Source organism: Syngnathus floridae, chromosome 9, assembly GCF_059516105.1.
Source record: "Syngnathus floridae isolate MCC-2025c chromosome 9, RoL_Sflo_1.0, whole genome shotgun sequence".
Classification (NCBI taxonomy): Eukaryota; Metazoa; Chordata; class Actinopteri; order Syngnathiformes; family Syngnathidae; genus Syngnathus; species Syngnathus floridae.
The window spans coordinates 9,511,842-9,527,081 of NC_142421.1; the positions used below are offsets into that span (position 1 = coordinate 9,511,842).

At 39.6% G+C, this 15,240-nt stretch overlaps 1 long non-coding RNA gene across 7 annotated transcripts in view; it reads left to right on the top strand.

The window, feature by feature from the left end:
• Positions 1-15,240, top strand: part of LOC148393381 (uncharacterized) — a 146,808-nt gene that overhangs the window by 57,608 nt on the left and 73,960 nt on the right. Inside the window, exon 7 of one of the 7 annotated variants that reach the window (XR_015860243.1) lies at positions 12,525-13,751. The exons of 5 other annotated variants lie outside the window; for them this stretch is intronic. This is a non-coding gene — a long non-coding RNA (uncharacterized LOC148393381). Of the gene's footprint in view, positions 1-10,988; positions 11,253-12,524; positions 13,752-15,240 lie in introns of those variants that run through there. One more of the 7 variants, XR_015860242.1, reaches the window with a different exon arrangement.

Below are 15,240 nucleotides of genomic sequence, written 5' to 3' on the forward strand. Positions count from 1 at the left end.
CATACTTGTATATGTAATTGTCTAAGTCTCAATTAAAGAGACAGCTATCTGCCACGGGAATGATCTATTCTCATCCAAATCTACTTCATTTTGCCTTATCTGAAGCTGTCACATTCAGGCTGCCATTTGAAAGGGCAATGCTAATGTAGTTTTAGTTAATTGATACATTTTCTTACATTTTTAGTCCCTTCAAAACAGTTTTCTGTATTCATGACACATGCACATACTTTTCATTTTTCACTTGTGCATAAGTCTCACTCGCTCATATTGAAAAAGAGGATTTTTTTGGGTCTGTCTAACTTGTGCCTGCCAGTTGACACTGCAGCCAGTCAATGTTGCTCCGCACCTCTCTTGTCAGTCAGATGGAAAAGGCTGCAGCTCACCTGCGTCCCTAATTTGGACAAGTGGTAGAAAACAACCATGAGTAATATGGATATTTTTTTTAATGAAAATGTAAAAAACACTGGCACTACCAATAAAAATAACTAGAATAGCAATAATGATATTTTTTTAGAACAACAGCTTTGTCTTTTGCCTCTTTAATGATTGAATTATTGCTTAAATCAACATTTTATTTTGTGGTAGGGGGGCAGAATGAATAAAAAAATCACAATATATTTGAGACTGAGAAGAATTGTTCTTGTGAAGTCATCTCTGCAGAGCAATGGACTGAGCCATAAATGCAATGCACTTTTGCCCAATGTATAATGCATGCACTTTTGCTCCTCTTGCGCAGTTGGCACTTTGCACAGTGGGGATTCTATTTAAAGGAGCAGTGTTAAAATGTTTTAAATGTTTGTGTGAGATGGTACTAAAGAATCAAATGCTGATATTGCAATATTTATACTGCACATCAATTGAAATATTAAAATATCCCCTGTTTACCTTGCTTTAAAGTTTTGAAAAGCAGTAACCCTGTTGTTGATACTGCCTAGCCGTGTTACCATATTTTTTGCAAAAACAAAAGCAAAAATCCCAAACCCCAAGACACGATGGGAAAGGTGTATTATTTTTTTATCCACTTCTTTGAAATACAGTATTGATTTTTCCATAATCCCCAATTAACTGCCTGTGTTTTCTGCACTGAGGAGCATTAGCCCGCAAAGAGTGTGCGATGTAAAACAGAGACATTTGCTATGGTAACATGGGACCAGCATTACAGGGCACGGTGCTCTGAAAAGCCCGGCCACTAGAGATGTTACCTTGGAAACCACATCCATACGCTTCAGCAGGACAGACATTTAGGACACGAAACAACTGACTATGGTGCAGTAATACGCAATTAATTCTGCAGCCTCTTCTTTGACAAGGCGCATGCCTCTTGTTTTAAAAGCTGTATACCACACACTGTTTAATAGTTTGATGATAAATCAAATGGTTGTGTACAGCACTGTCATACTAAACGACCTCCTGCTTTTTTGATTGCATTTTATCTCGTCATCCGAAAGTGCATTGTTGGAAGTTGAATAACGATGGCACAGCGACAGGCACACTATCAACTTTTGTCTCACACAATGTCATTGTTCCGTAGTATTTATTTTCCCCCAACAGGAGTGTGATGGTGTCATTGCGCGGTTATGCAGTCCTTGTGATGAGTTGTTGTGAAAATAAACACATTTTCGAGAATTTCACGAATTGTGTTCAAATAATTGCTAGAATGTAAAGTGTAAAATTTATTCTATCAACATTTTATTATGTTGCTATAACCACCATATGGGGGACCTTGTGTGAGCACACTTCTTTGAAATAAGACAGGTTTGTACTCTTCTGATTAAAAAAAAAAAAAACATTTGAGGCTACATGCCAATTTCTGGCTCGTTCACAAAGTCAAACAAAGTTGTTCTTAGTAATACTCTTTATTTTTAATCAATTTAATTTATAATTTTCCAGCCAATAAGTAGATTGAAAAAAAACTATCTCATATGTGGTGGAGTTGGCTGCCAGCCCATCATGTATTTGAGCTCAGATAAGAACTCAAGTTGTGAAAGAGCTCTTCTGCATAGAGGCACCTGCTGGGAGTTTTGGCAAAGAAAAGATGAGACAAAACAGAACTGCGATGAAGGCCCGGAAGAAAGTTACACACACTGATGCACACACCCGTGAGGACACACTAATGCGGAAATGCTTTGAAAAAATAAGTGATGGTACCTTCTGTGGTATCGAGCTGCCAGAAGGCGTTGCCTAAACAGTGAAATTGTCCGTCTGTGGACTTTTGAATACATACTGAAACATGTATCTCAAAAAACTTTACCACCAAGTAGCACTAAAAATCTTTTTGACTGTTAAGTGGGGAACGAAGCCCGAAGAACTGACGAAACCTAAGAACACTCTCCTGATTGTCAAAATTAGTCAAGCAGGCGCCCTTTTTTCAACGTGTTTGTGACTCAAAAAAATGTTGTTTATATTATGATTGTAGATGAACTTTTTTTCGATTTTATTTGCCTGTGAATTGACACTCCAAACTGTCTTTGTTACCCTCTGGAAAAACCTTCCTCAGCCGCCACTGCATTTGGGATACAAATTGAATCTGTATGGAAGAGAAAAATAATAGGTGACTCAGACAGGAGGAAGGCATCTACGCTGACAATTTTCCCGAATCTCATGACTTAAAGTTCCTTTTGAACAGTTATAGATGTTTTCTCCTTGTTCACAAATTTCATCATCAAGGAGCCACAGTACTCAAGTGGTAGAGTCGCCCAGTAGCTAAAAGTATCCTTGTGGAGGATACTGAAGTATCACTCATTTCTGATGATGTTCCAAGTATGAATATCCCTACTCCTGAGATGAGACTAAAATAGATAACGCCATAAGGATTTTTAACTTCTAACCAATGATGGTAGGAGTTTAATTTTTTTTTCCCCCAAAACCACTGGCTCTATAGTCACAATATGTATGGTTGAAATTGCATTTGCTTATTCAGAAAGTCAGAACCCTCTAGGGATCCACAAGCTTATTTAGGTTAAATGCATAAAAATGGATGCTACAAGGGCAATTTTCAGGACACCACACCTGTGTCCTTTATTTGTGGACATGGTAAGTAATGGCAGCATAGTGATGGCCTTCTAACCGCTGCCCACTGCCTGCTTACCCCATTTTTCAACTTTGCACACTCATTGTGTCCTTCTGCTCTCATAATGTGAAATCTAATGCCAGTCAGAATGGTGCCAGCTTTTATATGAGATGTTTGAGATGACCAATATAAGGTGTGGCCTCACATCCTTATTGAAGTTACTGAATTGGTCTGTACTAATCTCATTTTCTCTGCAGTTTCTCCCCAGTCATTTTTTTCGCCGATCATTACAATCAATCATTGTCTCTGTACTACGCCCGAGTGCTCTGTCTGTCTTACTTCCTATTAAAAGAAATAATTAGAACACACTATTCGTATTATTGATTGTCCCTGTAAATGTCCACGGGGTTCATACGCAGTGACATGCATGGTAATAGTTGAATAGTCGTTAAGGCATGGTAAGTGCCAAGCCAAAAACAGAAATTGTCGATTTGCATGCTAAAAATTGTATGCTGGCTTCTGCACACATGGCTTTCTGTTTAAGCAACACTATAACACCTGCTGCTTGGACCTACTAAAATATGGAGAGTAAGGTGTTGATAAGGCTCTTGAGTCTTGGCCATCTTTCCTATGGATGTTGTAAAAACCTGACCATACTGCTCATTTGGGGATGTCTGCATCACATGCAGCTGTACACAAGGAGGCTTGGTCATAAAGTGGAATGACCAATTCTTTACTTCCTGCATTTGCCAACATCTTATCTGAGTTGTATCCTCTGGAATAATAGATTTGAACCTTCCTTCCACAACTGTGAGGTATTAGATAAAGAAAAAAAATCCTGACTAGACAATAACTGATGGAGATCAACACACACGCACACATTTGTACCATTTTATCATCCCAATAAAGCAAGGGAAAAGTGGCAGCGGGAGAAAACAATGGGCAATGATGGGCTCAGCTGTCCAGCGGTTATAAATGACATCACAACAGAGGCGCAGAGTGGGTTTGGCAGAGAACAATGCAATTTAAGCACATATTAAAAGGCTTCAAAAACAGTATTTGTCATACAACAAACGATTTTTAAGATTAGGTGACTGGATTTATTTCATACTACTGTTAGGGCACTTCAGTACATTGGCCAGATGCTGAAGCTTGTTGTAATTTGAAGGCTGTCAGCTGACCACAATGCGTTATATTGGAACATGAAATTCCATTTTGTGTGTGCGTGCGCGTGCGCGTGCATGTGTGTGTATGTGTGCGTGTTAATCAACAAACCGCGGGGCAACAGAAGGTCAGGAGGGAGATTGCCTTTTTTTGAACTGAGCGTAAACAGTCCCGGCAGAAAGCTGTGGAAAAGCTAAAAAGTGAGATATGGTTTTGTGGAGCACATGGGAGAAGCCGTTCAAAGACGATTCTTAATCCATTTGTACCCAAGAACACCCCACCCCTGCCACACATCCTCATCCTTTTCCAGCCGTCAGGCTAATCTCTGACACTGCGTTAACATAAATATGTTCACAGCAATTTGAATCCAGTATGTGTCACCAACACCTCTTTTTATTCATTTTCACTAATTACCTTGTGCTGCAATGAAAGCCGATGGCTTAACCTTCTCACAGTTAATGTTTCCTGATTGCCTCAGTCCCATGGGGGTGGGGGTGACCTTTTCTGAATCTATTACTGTATCTAACCCAAACAAAATGGCACTAATCACAGTAACGTGTTGGCTGCTATGAAAGGCTTGTCATTCTATTACAATTTATAGTAATAAATAACAATAATGAGACGTGAGATTGGTTGTCTGTCCTTGTCGGTCTGTATTTCTGTTTGTGCGATGTGATTGTAGTGTGCTGGGATAGTCTCCAGTTCGCTGTGACACTTGACAGGATCAGTGCTAAAGAAACGGGGGGAATGACAAACATTTTTGAGTTTTAGTTCTGGTCTGTCCGAAATGTTCTTGTATCTCATTTCCTTCATACTCTTAAAGGGGTAAATTGAAGTTTGCTTTCTCTGGTCTGAAACTGTTGAGAAGTCGTTTTGGTTTCTGTGCCACCACAATATTTCTCTGATTGGTGTGTAGCTGGTGTAACAATACAAACAAGGAAGAACGTTTTTTTATATGACCTAGTGAGTCGTAACGACTATTTGAATGGTTTTACCTGCTGATTTATAGCACTCCGTCATATACGGAAATAATGGAATGTATTCTGCAACTTCATAGCTATGACTGACAATGCGTGGAAAAATCTCCATTGTGCAGGTCAAAGTTTAAAGAGAAAAATGAATATGTCTCAAATGTCTGAAAAAAATAGACAGTTTTCGAATCACTGTCAAAACTACATTTATTGACATTGAGTCATATCTGCTCAAAATTTGCTGTTGACAAACTGTCTTGCACCTCTGTCCGGTCAGCTGACAATGATGTAATCAAGGAGTATGTGTGTGTGGGGGGCCAGGCGAGTTCTGATGTGTTCTATAATGCACCGTCAGGGCCCACTCTTGCATAAAAATCCCTGATGGAGAAATGAGCTAGTCGGTGGAAGTTGTTTTATTTATGGCTGAGTGCAGGTAGGCGTAGAACAGTTCCTTGCACTTGGGTCAGCTTCCAACTTGGGGCATTTGCACGGATGATCGAGCAAATTAAGTATCACACGTTTACTTTGCGTCACGAGTGCATGACTCTCTTACACACACGGAAAAATAGTCATCCTCTAACGTCGTTAAGTTTCTGTACAAGCATATACAAACCCTGATACATTTGGTCTGATTTGATGGTTTCTTGTAATGACTTAACTACACAGTGACCAAACTGCACCAAAGTGAAATGGAGTTAAGTGTGATAGTATGAAAATAACCTTTGAACCATTTATTTGATTTGTTGAAAATTGCCACATTGAAATCTTACCATGTGTGTTTGCTCTCCTACGAGAATTCTAGTTTGGTGCAATTTCAGTCAGACTAATGTGTTTGCATATTCATTTTGCTGATAAGATTTACTCTCACAATGCAAACATAATGTAAAAATCATCAGAAATGGGAAGAAAATCACAAGTCATGTTTATATTTGTGTGATATGTACCGTATGTGAGCCTAATGCAGAAATAGGTTTTGGAGAAGAAAAAAAAAACACACTCTGAAGGACAGCTGTCAATCAATGTAATCCCACCAAATCCCACAACTCCACAACCATTTAACCTTCACTTCCTTTGAATGAGGAGTCCAACGTGACTAAACACAAATTCTATTAAGCCCGTCATTTTCTCTTAGTTTTGGGTTGAAGATTAAGCATATGTAATTGATGTAAAATATTGTTTTATGCTCAAAGGAAAGACAGCACAATATAATTTCCTAAATTATGGAGAAAAATCTGCAATTGCTATCCAGTTCAGGGTGTACCCCACGTCTGAGCACAAGCACTATCAAAAATAGATGAATGTTTTGCAACCCGTTTCTAATTCCCCAAAATGTTTTGTTCATGCACACAAAACATCTTAAAGCAACCATCTGCACTCACAATTTGACCAAGGTTTCTTGTACAGTCAACTAGTCGTGTTCCTTTGCAGCTGCATTTCACCCTTGAGTGCTGTGAGGCGAATTTATCATTGCGAGGGGCTCGTGGGCTGCAATCAGCATTACGGGGGCATGACAACATCCGACGTGCCGCCCAGGTCCAATGTAGAGCTTGTCCGCTCTGCTTGAAAACTTGCCCACACAGTGTCACACGCTGACTGTGCATGCTCCCACACATGCACAATCAGCAAATGAAATATGGAAGTCAGTCACAGGGAGGTATTGGCTATATTAATTATAATAATAAATTATACCCCTTCCAGACTCCTTTTAGGGAAATATGCTTCACTAAATGTAAAGTGATTGTGCATTGTCATTGCAAGGGTACCACAGTATTATTATCCCACCAAAGTGAAAGAAGATTGAAGCGTTACACTGTGTACCTGAGCACACGCGGGTACATCATCAAATCAGTCACTCACGGAAGTGCAACATCTTGAGCGTGTTCTCTTCACCCTCCCAAGCTGCCCCAAATAATTTACTATATAACAATACATCTGTTATATTGCTTTTCTGTGAAATGTGAGCCCAGCTGGCAAAATCTGATTTCGCTCTCCTAGCATAGTTTCTTCTTGGCACAAATTGTGTGGAATAAAAGATGCATTCTGTTTTTTTTTTCTTGAAAATGGGAGTTTGAAAAGGTGGATTTTAATTGTAGCAATGGTTGTGAAATAATGTTCCTTCAATGTAGCACAGGCTGCGGTCTGTTAGATTTCCACAAATACAAAATGTCTTAAAATCCCCATAAAATTATTCATCTGAGCACAAGATGAGTTATTTGCGCTGCTATTGTCACACATTGGTAAGCACTCAAGTGATTTTCATGCCGCTGGTGTTTGATAGCCAGCGGAATGCCCGTCGTTATATCGTAGCTATAAATGAATACTAAGCGCATTCTACCACAGCCGTTCATTCTTATACTTTACCCACAGGGGCATTTTTAATACCAAATTGAATTATTCTTCATATAGAAACATCTGGTCTTAATAGAAGTCATTTTAACGCAGAACAAGAAAGTGCCACATTTTATTTCTGAGGTTTTACTTTGAGCGTTTTGAGTCAGTCTCTTATCAAAGCTTTAATGTTGTTTAATTTGATTTCATAATTAGCAGTGTACTGCCGTCATGTTAACATTATACAATTAGCTTTTTTAACTCGAGATTAAATTGACTTTTGACCTCATCAATATAAAGTGTATACTGCATATGTGTATATTTTAAGAATTTTAACATTCTCATACTTTTATTTGAGGCAAGCAAGCTTTGCTTACATATCTTTAACATTGGTACCTATAGGAACCTCTTATTCTGAATATATTTCCTTGTGCTGGTTTATATAAAAAAGATGGCAATATCTGTATTGTATATTGATGCATCCTGAGAGCTACTCTTGCACATTAGATTTACATTTGAATGACACAACTGGGCAGTGTCATAGAATAGCTCATACTGCCATGGTGAAAGCAGGGTGTATCTCCCCAGGTTGCCTTGTATTTTAGCATAGAGTATTTGAAATGAGGATGATCTCATATGCCAGAGTAGTGCCACTGGCTCATCGAGTATACAAATAAAATAATCCCATTAGTTTTGTGCCGAACCAGGTAAATTGGATTCATTTATCTTTGCTCCAGACCAGCGTCATGTGGTTTAAGAAATATAATAAAGTTCTCAGTGCATTCGTGGTACTGAAGTGCCTTTTTTTTTTCTCTTTCATGTTAAAAAAGTTGAAAAGGCCGGTTACAGCCTGGAGCCTCATCATGCCTCCTAGAAATAGAGCTTGACATATCAGCCCAACCATGAATAAGAGAAGATGCGCTTATGATGCAAAATTGTACCTGTCAGATATGTTTTGGTCCAGGTGCATAATGTGCATCATGCTTGGATTTAAAGCGCTTTTGGCCAATGACTTGTATTACTAGTAGAGAGGCTGACTGGATTGTATTTTTTAGGGAAAATATAAGCAACACAAATCTTTACATGAAATGTGCATATTTTCATTTCCAATTTTTCTTCTCAGTAAAAAATTTGAATCCCATTTTGTTATATTCCTTAACTCCTACAATGCATAGTCTGACACTAAATTTGTCATAGCGATGACAGTAGCCAATCTAGAGTATTTTTTGTCAAATTGACAGTATTTTGTTTTTTTTAAAGATTTCTAATACAAAGTATGATTTCACTTGTGTCTTGGGAGAAATGTATTTCCATGAACCTCCAATATGAAAGAGGACCTTTGCATCATGACTTGTTTGGAGGGGCTTAACCTCTCTACAATACAAACTATTACTGATCTGTTATTCATCTTTATTTCTTTTTCCTGTCCTCTTTTCACCTCAAATAGCATAGCACACAGTTTGAAAAGATAATGTATTTAATCACGCCACAGCCTTATTCGCCGGGGCACCATCGCACTCTGATGCGCATTGTGTGTTGTCTTCCGCTCATTTTATTCTCGGCGTCAAAGGCAGATTTTCTCACAGGGGTTGCTCGCAGACATTGGAATTAAAGCTGCAAAACTATTAAAAATGTATGGTCTGACCTATATTTTTCATGCAAATAAATAAATAAAGGATGATGCAAATCTTCAGAAGTGGGACACAGGAAGAGCTAATAGCAGGAGCCCTATCCCAGTCCTGTCTCACTTAGCCTCACCTCATCTCCTCTCTTCAACCTGTCTCACACAACATTGTCCCCTCGTGGCTATGTTGGAATTGGCCTCTTTTATAGTACTTTGCTGGCATATAGTGACTCACCTCTATTTGCACTCAGGGCAGTACAAAAAGTGACTCCCCTTGCATGCTATAATGTTATGGTGCACTGTGTCCTTATTACAGTACCCTCACCAAGAATATTGTACCCTTAACAGATGTGTATGTGTTTATATATTTCTCTTTAGTAGTTTAACTGCTGAAACCAGTGTAAGAATATCATATAACATAGTTTGAAGTTTATTTGATTTCTCATCAGCTTGTGCAGGATTTTTATTCATTTATTATTGGGAATGATTTCTCTTCACAAAGGTCATAAAGCAGACCAAAAATATAACGCTCCACAATGTTTTCACATTTATTTCCTATTTTACTCTTTGTGCTTTTTAGCCATTGATAGATGCAATGGAATAATTCCATCTTGGCCCAGAATGAAAAACAGCACTAGCCAGTATTGTCATCCTAAATCATCCTCTGGCTGTTAATACATGGACGAACAGACAAACACATAAGTATATGCTCCATGTTTTTTTTTCCATTATGGTAACAGTTCACCCTTGGCGCAGGTCTACACTCTACTGAGTCATAGCTAATAATGATGTGACCTTCCCCTTCCATTCTGCCGCACTCTCTTTTTCTAAGCTTTTGCTCATTTCCTCTGCCACTCTGACTTGTCTCCCTGGATTACTTCTCCCCTCTACCATTCACACAATGTCAGGGACCATGGAAGTGAGAATAAAGGCCACAGGTGTCTCTTGCTGCATGATGGACTGCTGTTGTCTGACTGAGGCTGTCTCCATGATTTACCGAGAGGCAAAAAAAAAGTGGAAAACAAAAAAGCAGGGAGAATTACTGCATTACCGAGAAGAAAACATCCGCCGAAAGCCACCTCTGAGAGAGCGAAAGCGGTTTTGAATCAAGTCATTTACATAATTCATCATTTTGGTCATCTATATGAAAAGGTCACCTTGTTATCTCTCGTGGTCGCATGTGGTATCAGTTTCCAGCCTGAGAATCTGTTCGTAGATGGACTGACTCTCACAATGGAATGAGAGTAACCTTTTACTTCATGTTTTCTGCAAAGGCCATCTTGTGTCCAATGCAACTCGTAAAGCAGCATCTCTTACTCTCTGGGTGTACATAACTGTGCCTGGCTCGCCTCTTGTGCGTGTGTGTGTGTAGAGGCAAGGCTGCTGGCTGCTTTTGTGAAGCAGAAGAGTGTATCCATGCTGAAATAGCTAATTGAGAAGTACAGTGTACAATCTCATATGAGGCACCAACAACATATTACTATTACATCACTGACTACAGTTTATGGCCCGTATGCAGTTTGTGTGCATATGCTTGCACCAATGTTCCCTGTGTATTGCTAATTATAAAACTGGTGAGAATTTTATGAGAGCAGCGTTACCCCCCTTTTTGGCCTTGCATTTGCATTGTCCTCTTAACCCTGCGGGGGAAGTCTTCCACCCTCTTTCTTGCTGCAAGCTTGGCATCAAAGGCCCAATAAAAAAGGCCTCTTCTAAATGAACTTGACAGCAAAGCCAAGGCGTGTTGATGTGGGTGGACATGCAAATCAATATTTCACATCATCAGTGGCTGGTTGGCGGAGCATGGAGCCACAGCGCATGTCGCATGTGATTTGGACCACATGAGAAAGCAGGTGTCATCATGTGGACTGCATCTGGCTTTCTTTTTCAGAGTTGCGCTGTGGCTAACAGGAAGATACTGTACCGAAATGACATCATGCCAGAGGTGTTTCAGATGCTGTTTACATAGAGGATCACTGTAAGCAAATCAGATGGAAGATATCAGTAAGTTGTACAAAACCTCTCCAGCAATAGGTCCCGACATGAGCGTGCTTGATGCAGCTTGGCAGCCAACATGTCATAAAGATGTAAATTACAATGCAGTCAAGGTCACCTTGTGCAAAGGAGGGAAAGAAACATGGGCTGATGGTGTAATTCATCTCAATGTGGCACAGATACGGTGTTTATTTTAAGTACTCATGTGTCTTCATCCATAAAGACTTGCAATACTAAGTGACAATTTGTTGTACATATCAATTTATTCAGACACCCAAAGAGCAAAAGAAGCGGCACTGGTAAATCTCTGTCCTTGAATGACTTTCAACTCCACACCATGCTCCCTCAAGGAGACATGTCTTAGCATAATTCCGAGAGCTTAGAAGTCATTGATATGTGCTCCCTCAGCTCTGACAAGCCCATCCTTCCTGGCAAGGAAGCCCCCCCCCCACCCCCCACCCCCCCCCCCCCCCCATATGCTGGCTTATTGCCTGTATGTTGCCAAGACTGTGTCATGCCAGCTTTGACACCCTTGACCGTTAACTCAGTTTTAGTCACACTTCCCCTCCCCCAGACGTGCTGTACTGGACACATTCATGCAGCGGTCATACCATCGTTAAGCACCCTTACTGGGAACGATGCATTGATGGAAGAAACACCATCCTCACTTGGTTAAATCTTTTTACGCCATCAAACCATCTCTTGCAATATGTCTCTTGTGCATGGGTGGCTTGCCAGATATGGGTATAAACAGGCAAGGTCAAATCCATCCCTACAGTCCCCAGCTGGCATTAACCCAGTCACAGGGGTGCCTGTGAGTTGGAGATGTTTTCATGCTAGATGCACAATTTCTCCAGCGTTTACTCCTGTCCATTTGCATCACTAGCACTTGACCCAAGTGACATCAACATGGAGCCGCTGTAGCAAAATACTTTTTTGGGGGCAAGTTGGAATCCATGCCTAATTTTAGTTCTTATATTTAATTCACTATTTGTTCAAATATTTAGATTTTTTTATCTTTTTTTAATCTAAATTATTATTATTTTTAATGATTTGAGAAACCTGACCAAATTTAAATGTACATTAATTTTAGGTCAAATAAAGTTTATTTTTCTTGTACATAGGCTGGGCCTTTTTAAAATGTAAAATCTCCTTGCAGTGATCCTGGATTACTAATGTGTAGTCAATTTTTCCAGCAGATTATCCCAAACTCACACGCTGTTCTCCCACATTCGATGCTGACAATAATCTCCTATAATCTTATGCCAACTCTTTAAGTGTCCTTTTAAATAACATTAAATCTAATAAAGGAAAGCAGAGCACGAGATTCAAGAATGCCGCGGGTCACGTGTATTACATAAGGCCAGTATGTCTCCTTCATTGCAATTGTATCCGCACACCTGATGAATGACCTGGTTTCCTTTATCTCAAGGGACATCTGCGCACATGAAGATGCATGAAACGTCAAGGCTCTGTTTCCCCTCTTCAACCGCCTGTCACGGACTCAATCCTGCCTTTAGATGTGCTCTCCTTAGGGGATGAATCGGAGAAGATGTGATGCGTCAACCTCCTCTCTTTCTCCCTCCGAAAGTTTCATCCACCCATCCATCCTAATATTTTGTCATCCCGCCTCTTTTTTTTCTCCTGCTGAGATTAGCTTTCGTTTTCTTCTCTTCCCCATGCCGACTTTGCTCACGCCTCTCTGTCTCTTTTTATCTCTACCAACCCCCCCTGAGCTCCCACGCCTCTCTCACTCGTGTCTTGTCTTGGTAGTGCATGCGGCAGCTCTCGGAGCTGAGGGACACCCGTGATTAGGACAGAAGAGAACTGGCTGTAAGACAGAGGCAAACTCAGAACTGGGTCATCATTGTTTCTCCACAAGACTCTACAGATGAAAAGCTTGAAGACGAGCAGAAAACGATACAGCAGCATCAGACCGAGACATTTCTGGGTCTCTGCAAAAAAATAATAAAAAAATACTAACGAGTCAGTGAACATAAAACATGACATAAAATTAAACATATGAGCTGAATAAAACATGCTGCTAACCCTATTTCTCATATCTAAACCCTTCAACGTAATATCTATCCATTATCCTACTCAGAATACGCAGCAGTAATGGAAAAAAGTACTAAAACGCAAGAGAGAAAATTCATTGGTTGTCAAATGGGTATGAATATTTTGACACTGGGTAACGTCCTACACCCCACCCCACCCCACCACTGTCTGGGCTTCTTGTAGTCTGCAGTCATCTCTCTCATAACGTTGTAGCCCTTTAACAGCCACTCTGACAGGGTCTGTCCCACTGGTCAACCATTCAGCACTTATCATGTGCACCATTTCCTCTCATTGGTCCCCTCTGTCTGCTTCTTCCATCTCTTCCTTGTCACAGTGCCTCTAGCCATTTTTCATAAAGCCACTTTGATAGGTGTGGAGCATACCCAAGCTTTTGTATGTAACCTGTTCCACATTGCAGTCCCAGTGCTGTCGCTTAACAATTCTGGTCAATATAATTAATTTATTTGGTAATCCTAATAAAAAGGAACAATAAGCACATCTCTTCAACTGCAAACATTTTCACCTTTAAGAGAAACTCATTATCAGCTCAGGTCCCAACTTAAGGCCAGGGGTCATCGTTTCCCATGAAGCAGCAAATGGATAGAGGGGAGTATATATATATAAAAAAAAAAACCTTCAAGAGAGAAAGTAACTGCCACTGAAAGTAAGCATTAAGAGTCCTTTACTGCCACCTAGCGTGTAATTAGGCATATGATGGCAGAAAACTAATGAGAGAATGAGGCTGCAATGTCTAATAATGTCAATGCTTCGAGCTCATTTTAAATTATTATAATTATTATTATAATCCTCGTCATTATTTTATTGATATATTATTTTATAATAGTCATTTGAAAAAAGTCAAGGTAATGTTTGGAACGCATCAAGGAACATCATGCTTTCTAAAATCTTATTCAATAATTTTTCATTATCTCTATCTTCACCTCTTGTGATGGATTTGTACAATGTATACTTTCGGCACCTTACCCTAATCCTTACTCATTACCCAAACCACATCCACTTTTATCTACTCTTGTACTTCTTGTATTGGCTATGGCAATTTCTCATCTTGCTTTAATTAAACCTATTAAATAGACACGGACACGGGTCATTATGTTCTCCACTGCGGGAGATTGAATAACACCTTGTGCGGACGTCTCTGTTGTTGCCTGTCAGGAAGAAAGTGGAAGTAATTTTGCTAACATATTTATCTCATGCACAGCACACTTTATAGTTCAACCCAATGTCTTTTTCATTAGCCTTTTAACTGAGTATTGTTACTGAGCGTTACAATGCAGCTCTGCTGCTATAAAGCGGTTCAAGTCTCTATAGTGTTCATTCACTTCAGTTGATTAAAACCTTTTTAATCTCACAGTAAACTCATCATTCATTCAGTCATTTTTTGCATATTAAGTTATCTTGTAATGCCATGTCATGAGAATATGCAAAGGGATTTATTACATTTGAAAAATTCTAGTATAGATTTTAAAAGACATTCTTGCCTAATAATCAGTAGTTATTATATTGAAACTATATTGTGAAAACTCAAACATATTTCTAATCCAAACGCCAAGTTTTTCCCTTCGAACCATTTTTTCAGCCTTCTCCACCACACTTTCACACCCTTGTGGAAGGATTCTCTGTAGTTCCCATTTTGATTTCACCCATGTCTTTAAAATTGGTCTGTTTCAAAACTATTGATCTTGGAAAATAAGGGGACAAAATCACACAAGTTTGCACAGCATGACTATATCGGCCAGGATATGCCAGGGTGTTATTGTGAGCAGTCATGCTGTTGGCTAAAATTGTTACTCATGCACTGAACCAAACTATAATGCCAGGATCTCTTGCTGGTTGATCATCTGCCCCACAATGAAATGCATAGTAGTTTGGGTTTTTGGTTACACCAGTCCAGGACCTTGGCTGACTTTTAATGCAATTACTAGCTTCATAATTAGTTCATCTTAATTTGACTGCTGGGACTACTCAAATAGGCCAACGTATATGATGTTGGTGATAGTTTGCAGCCTGTTTGTTCATTATGAAGCCCAAAAGACGTTAGAAGTGTCCCCAGCCCCACACACACACCCTCC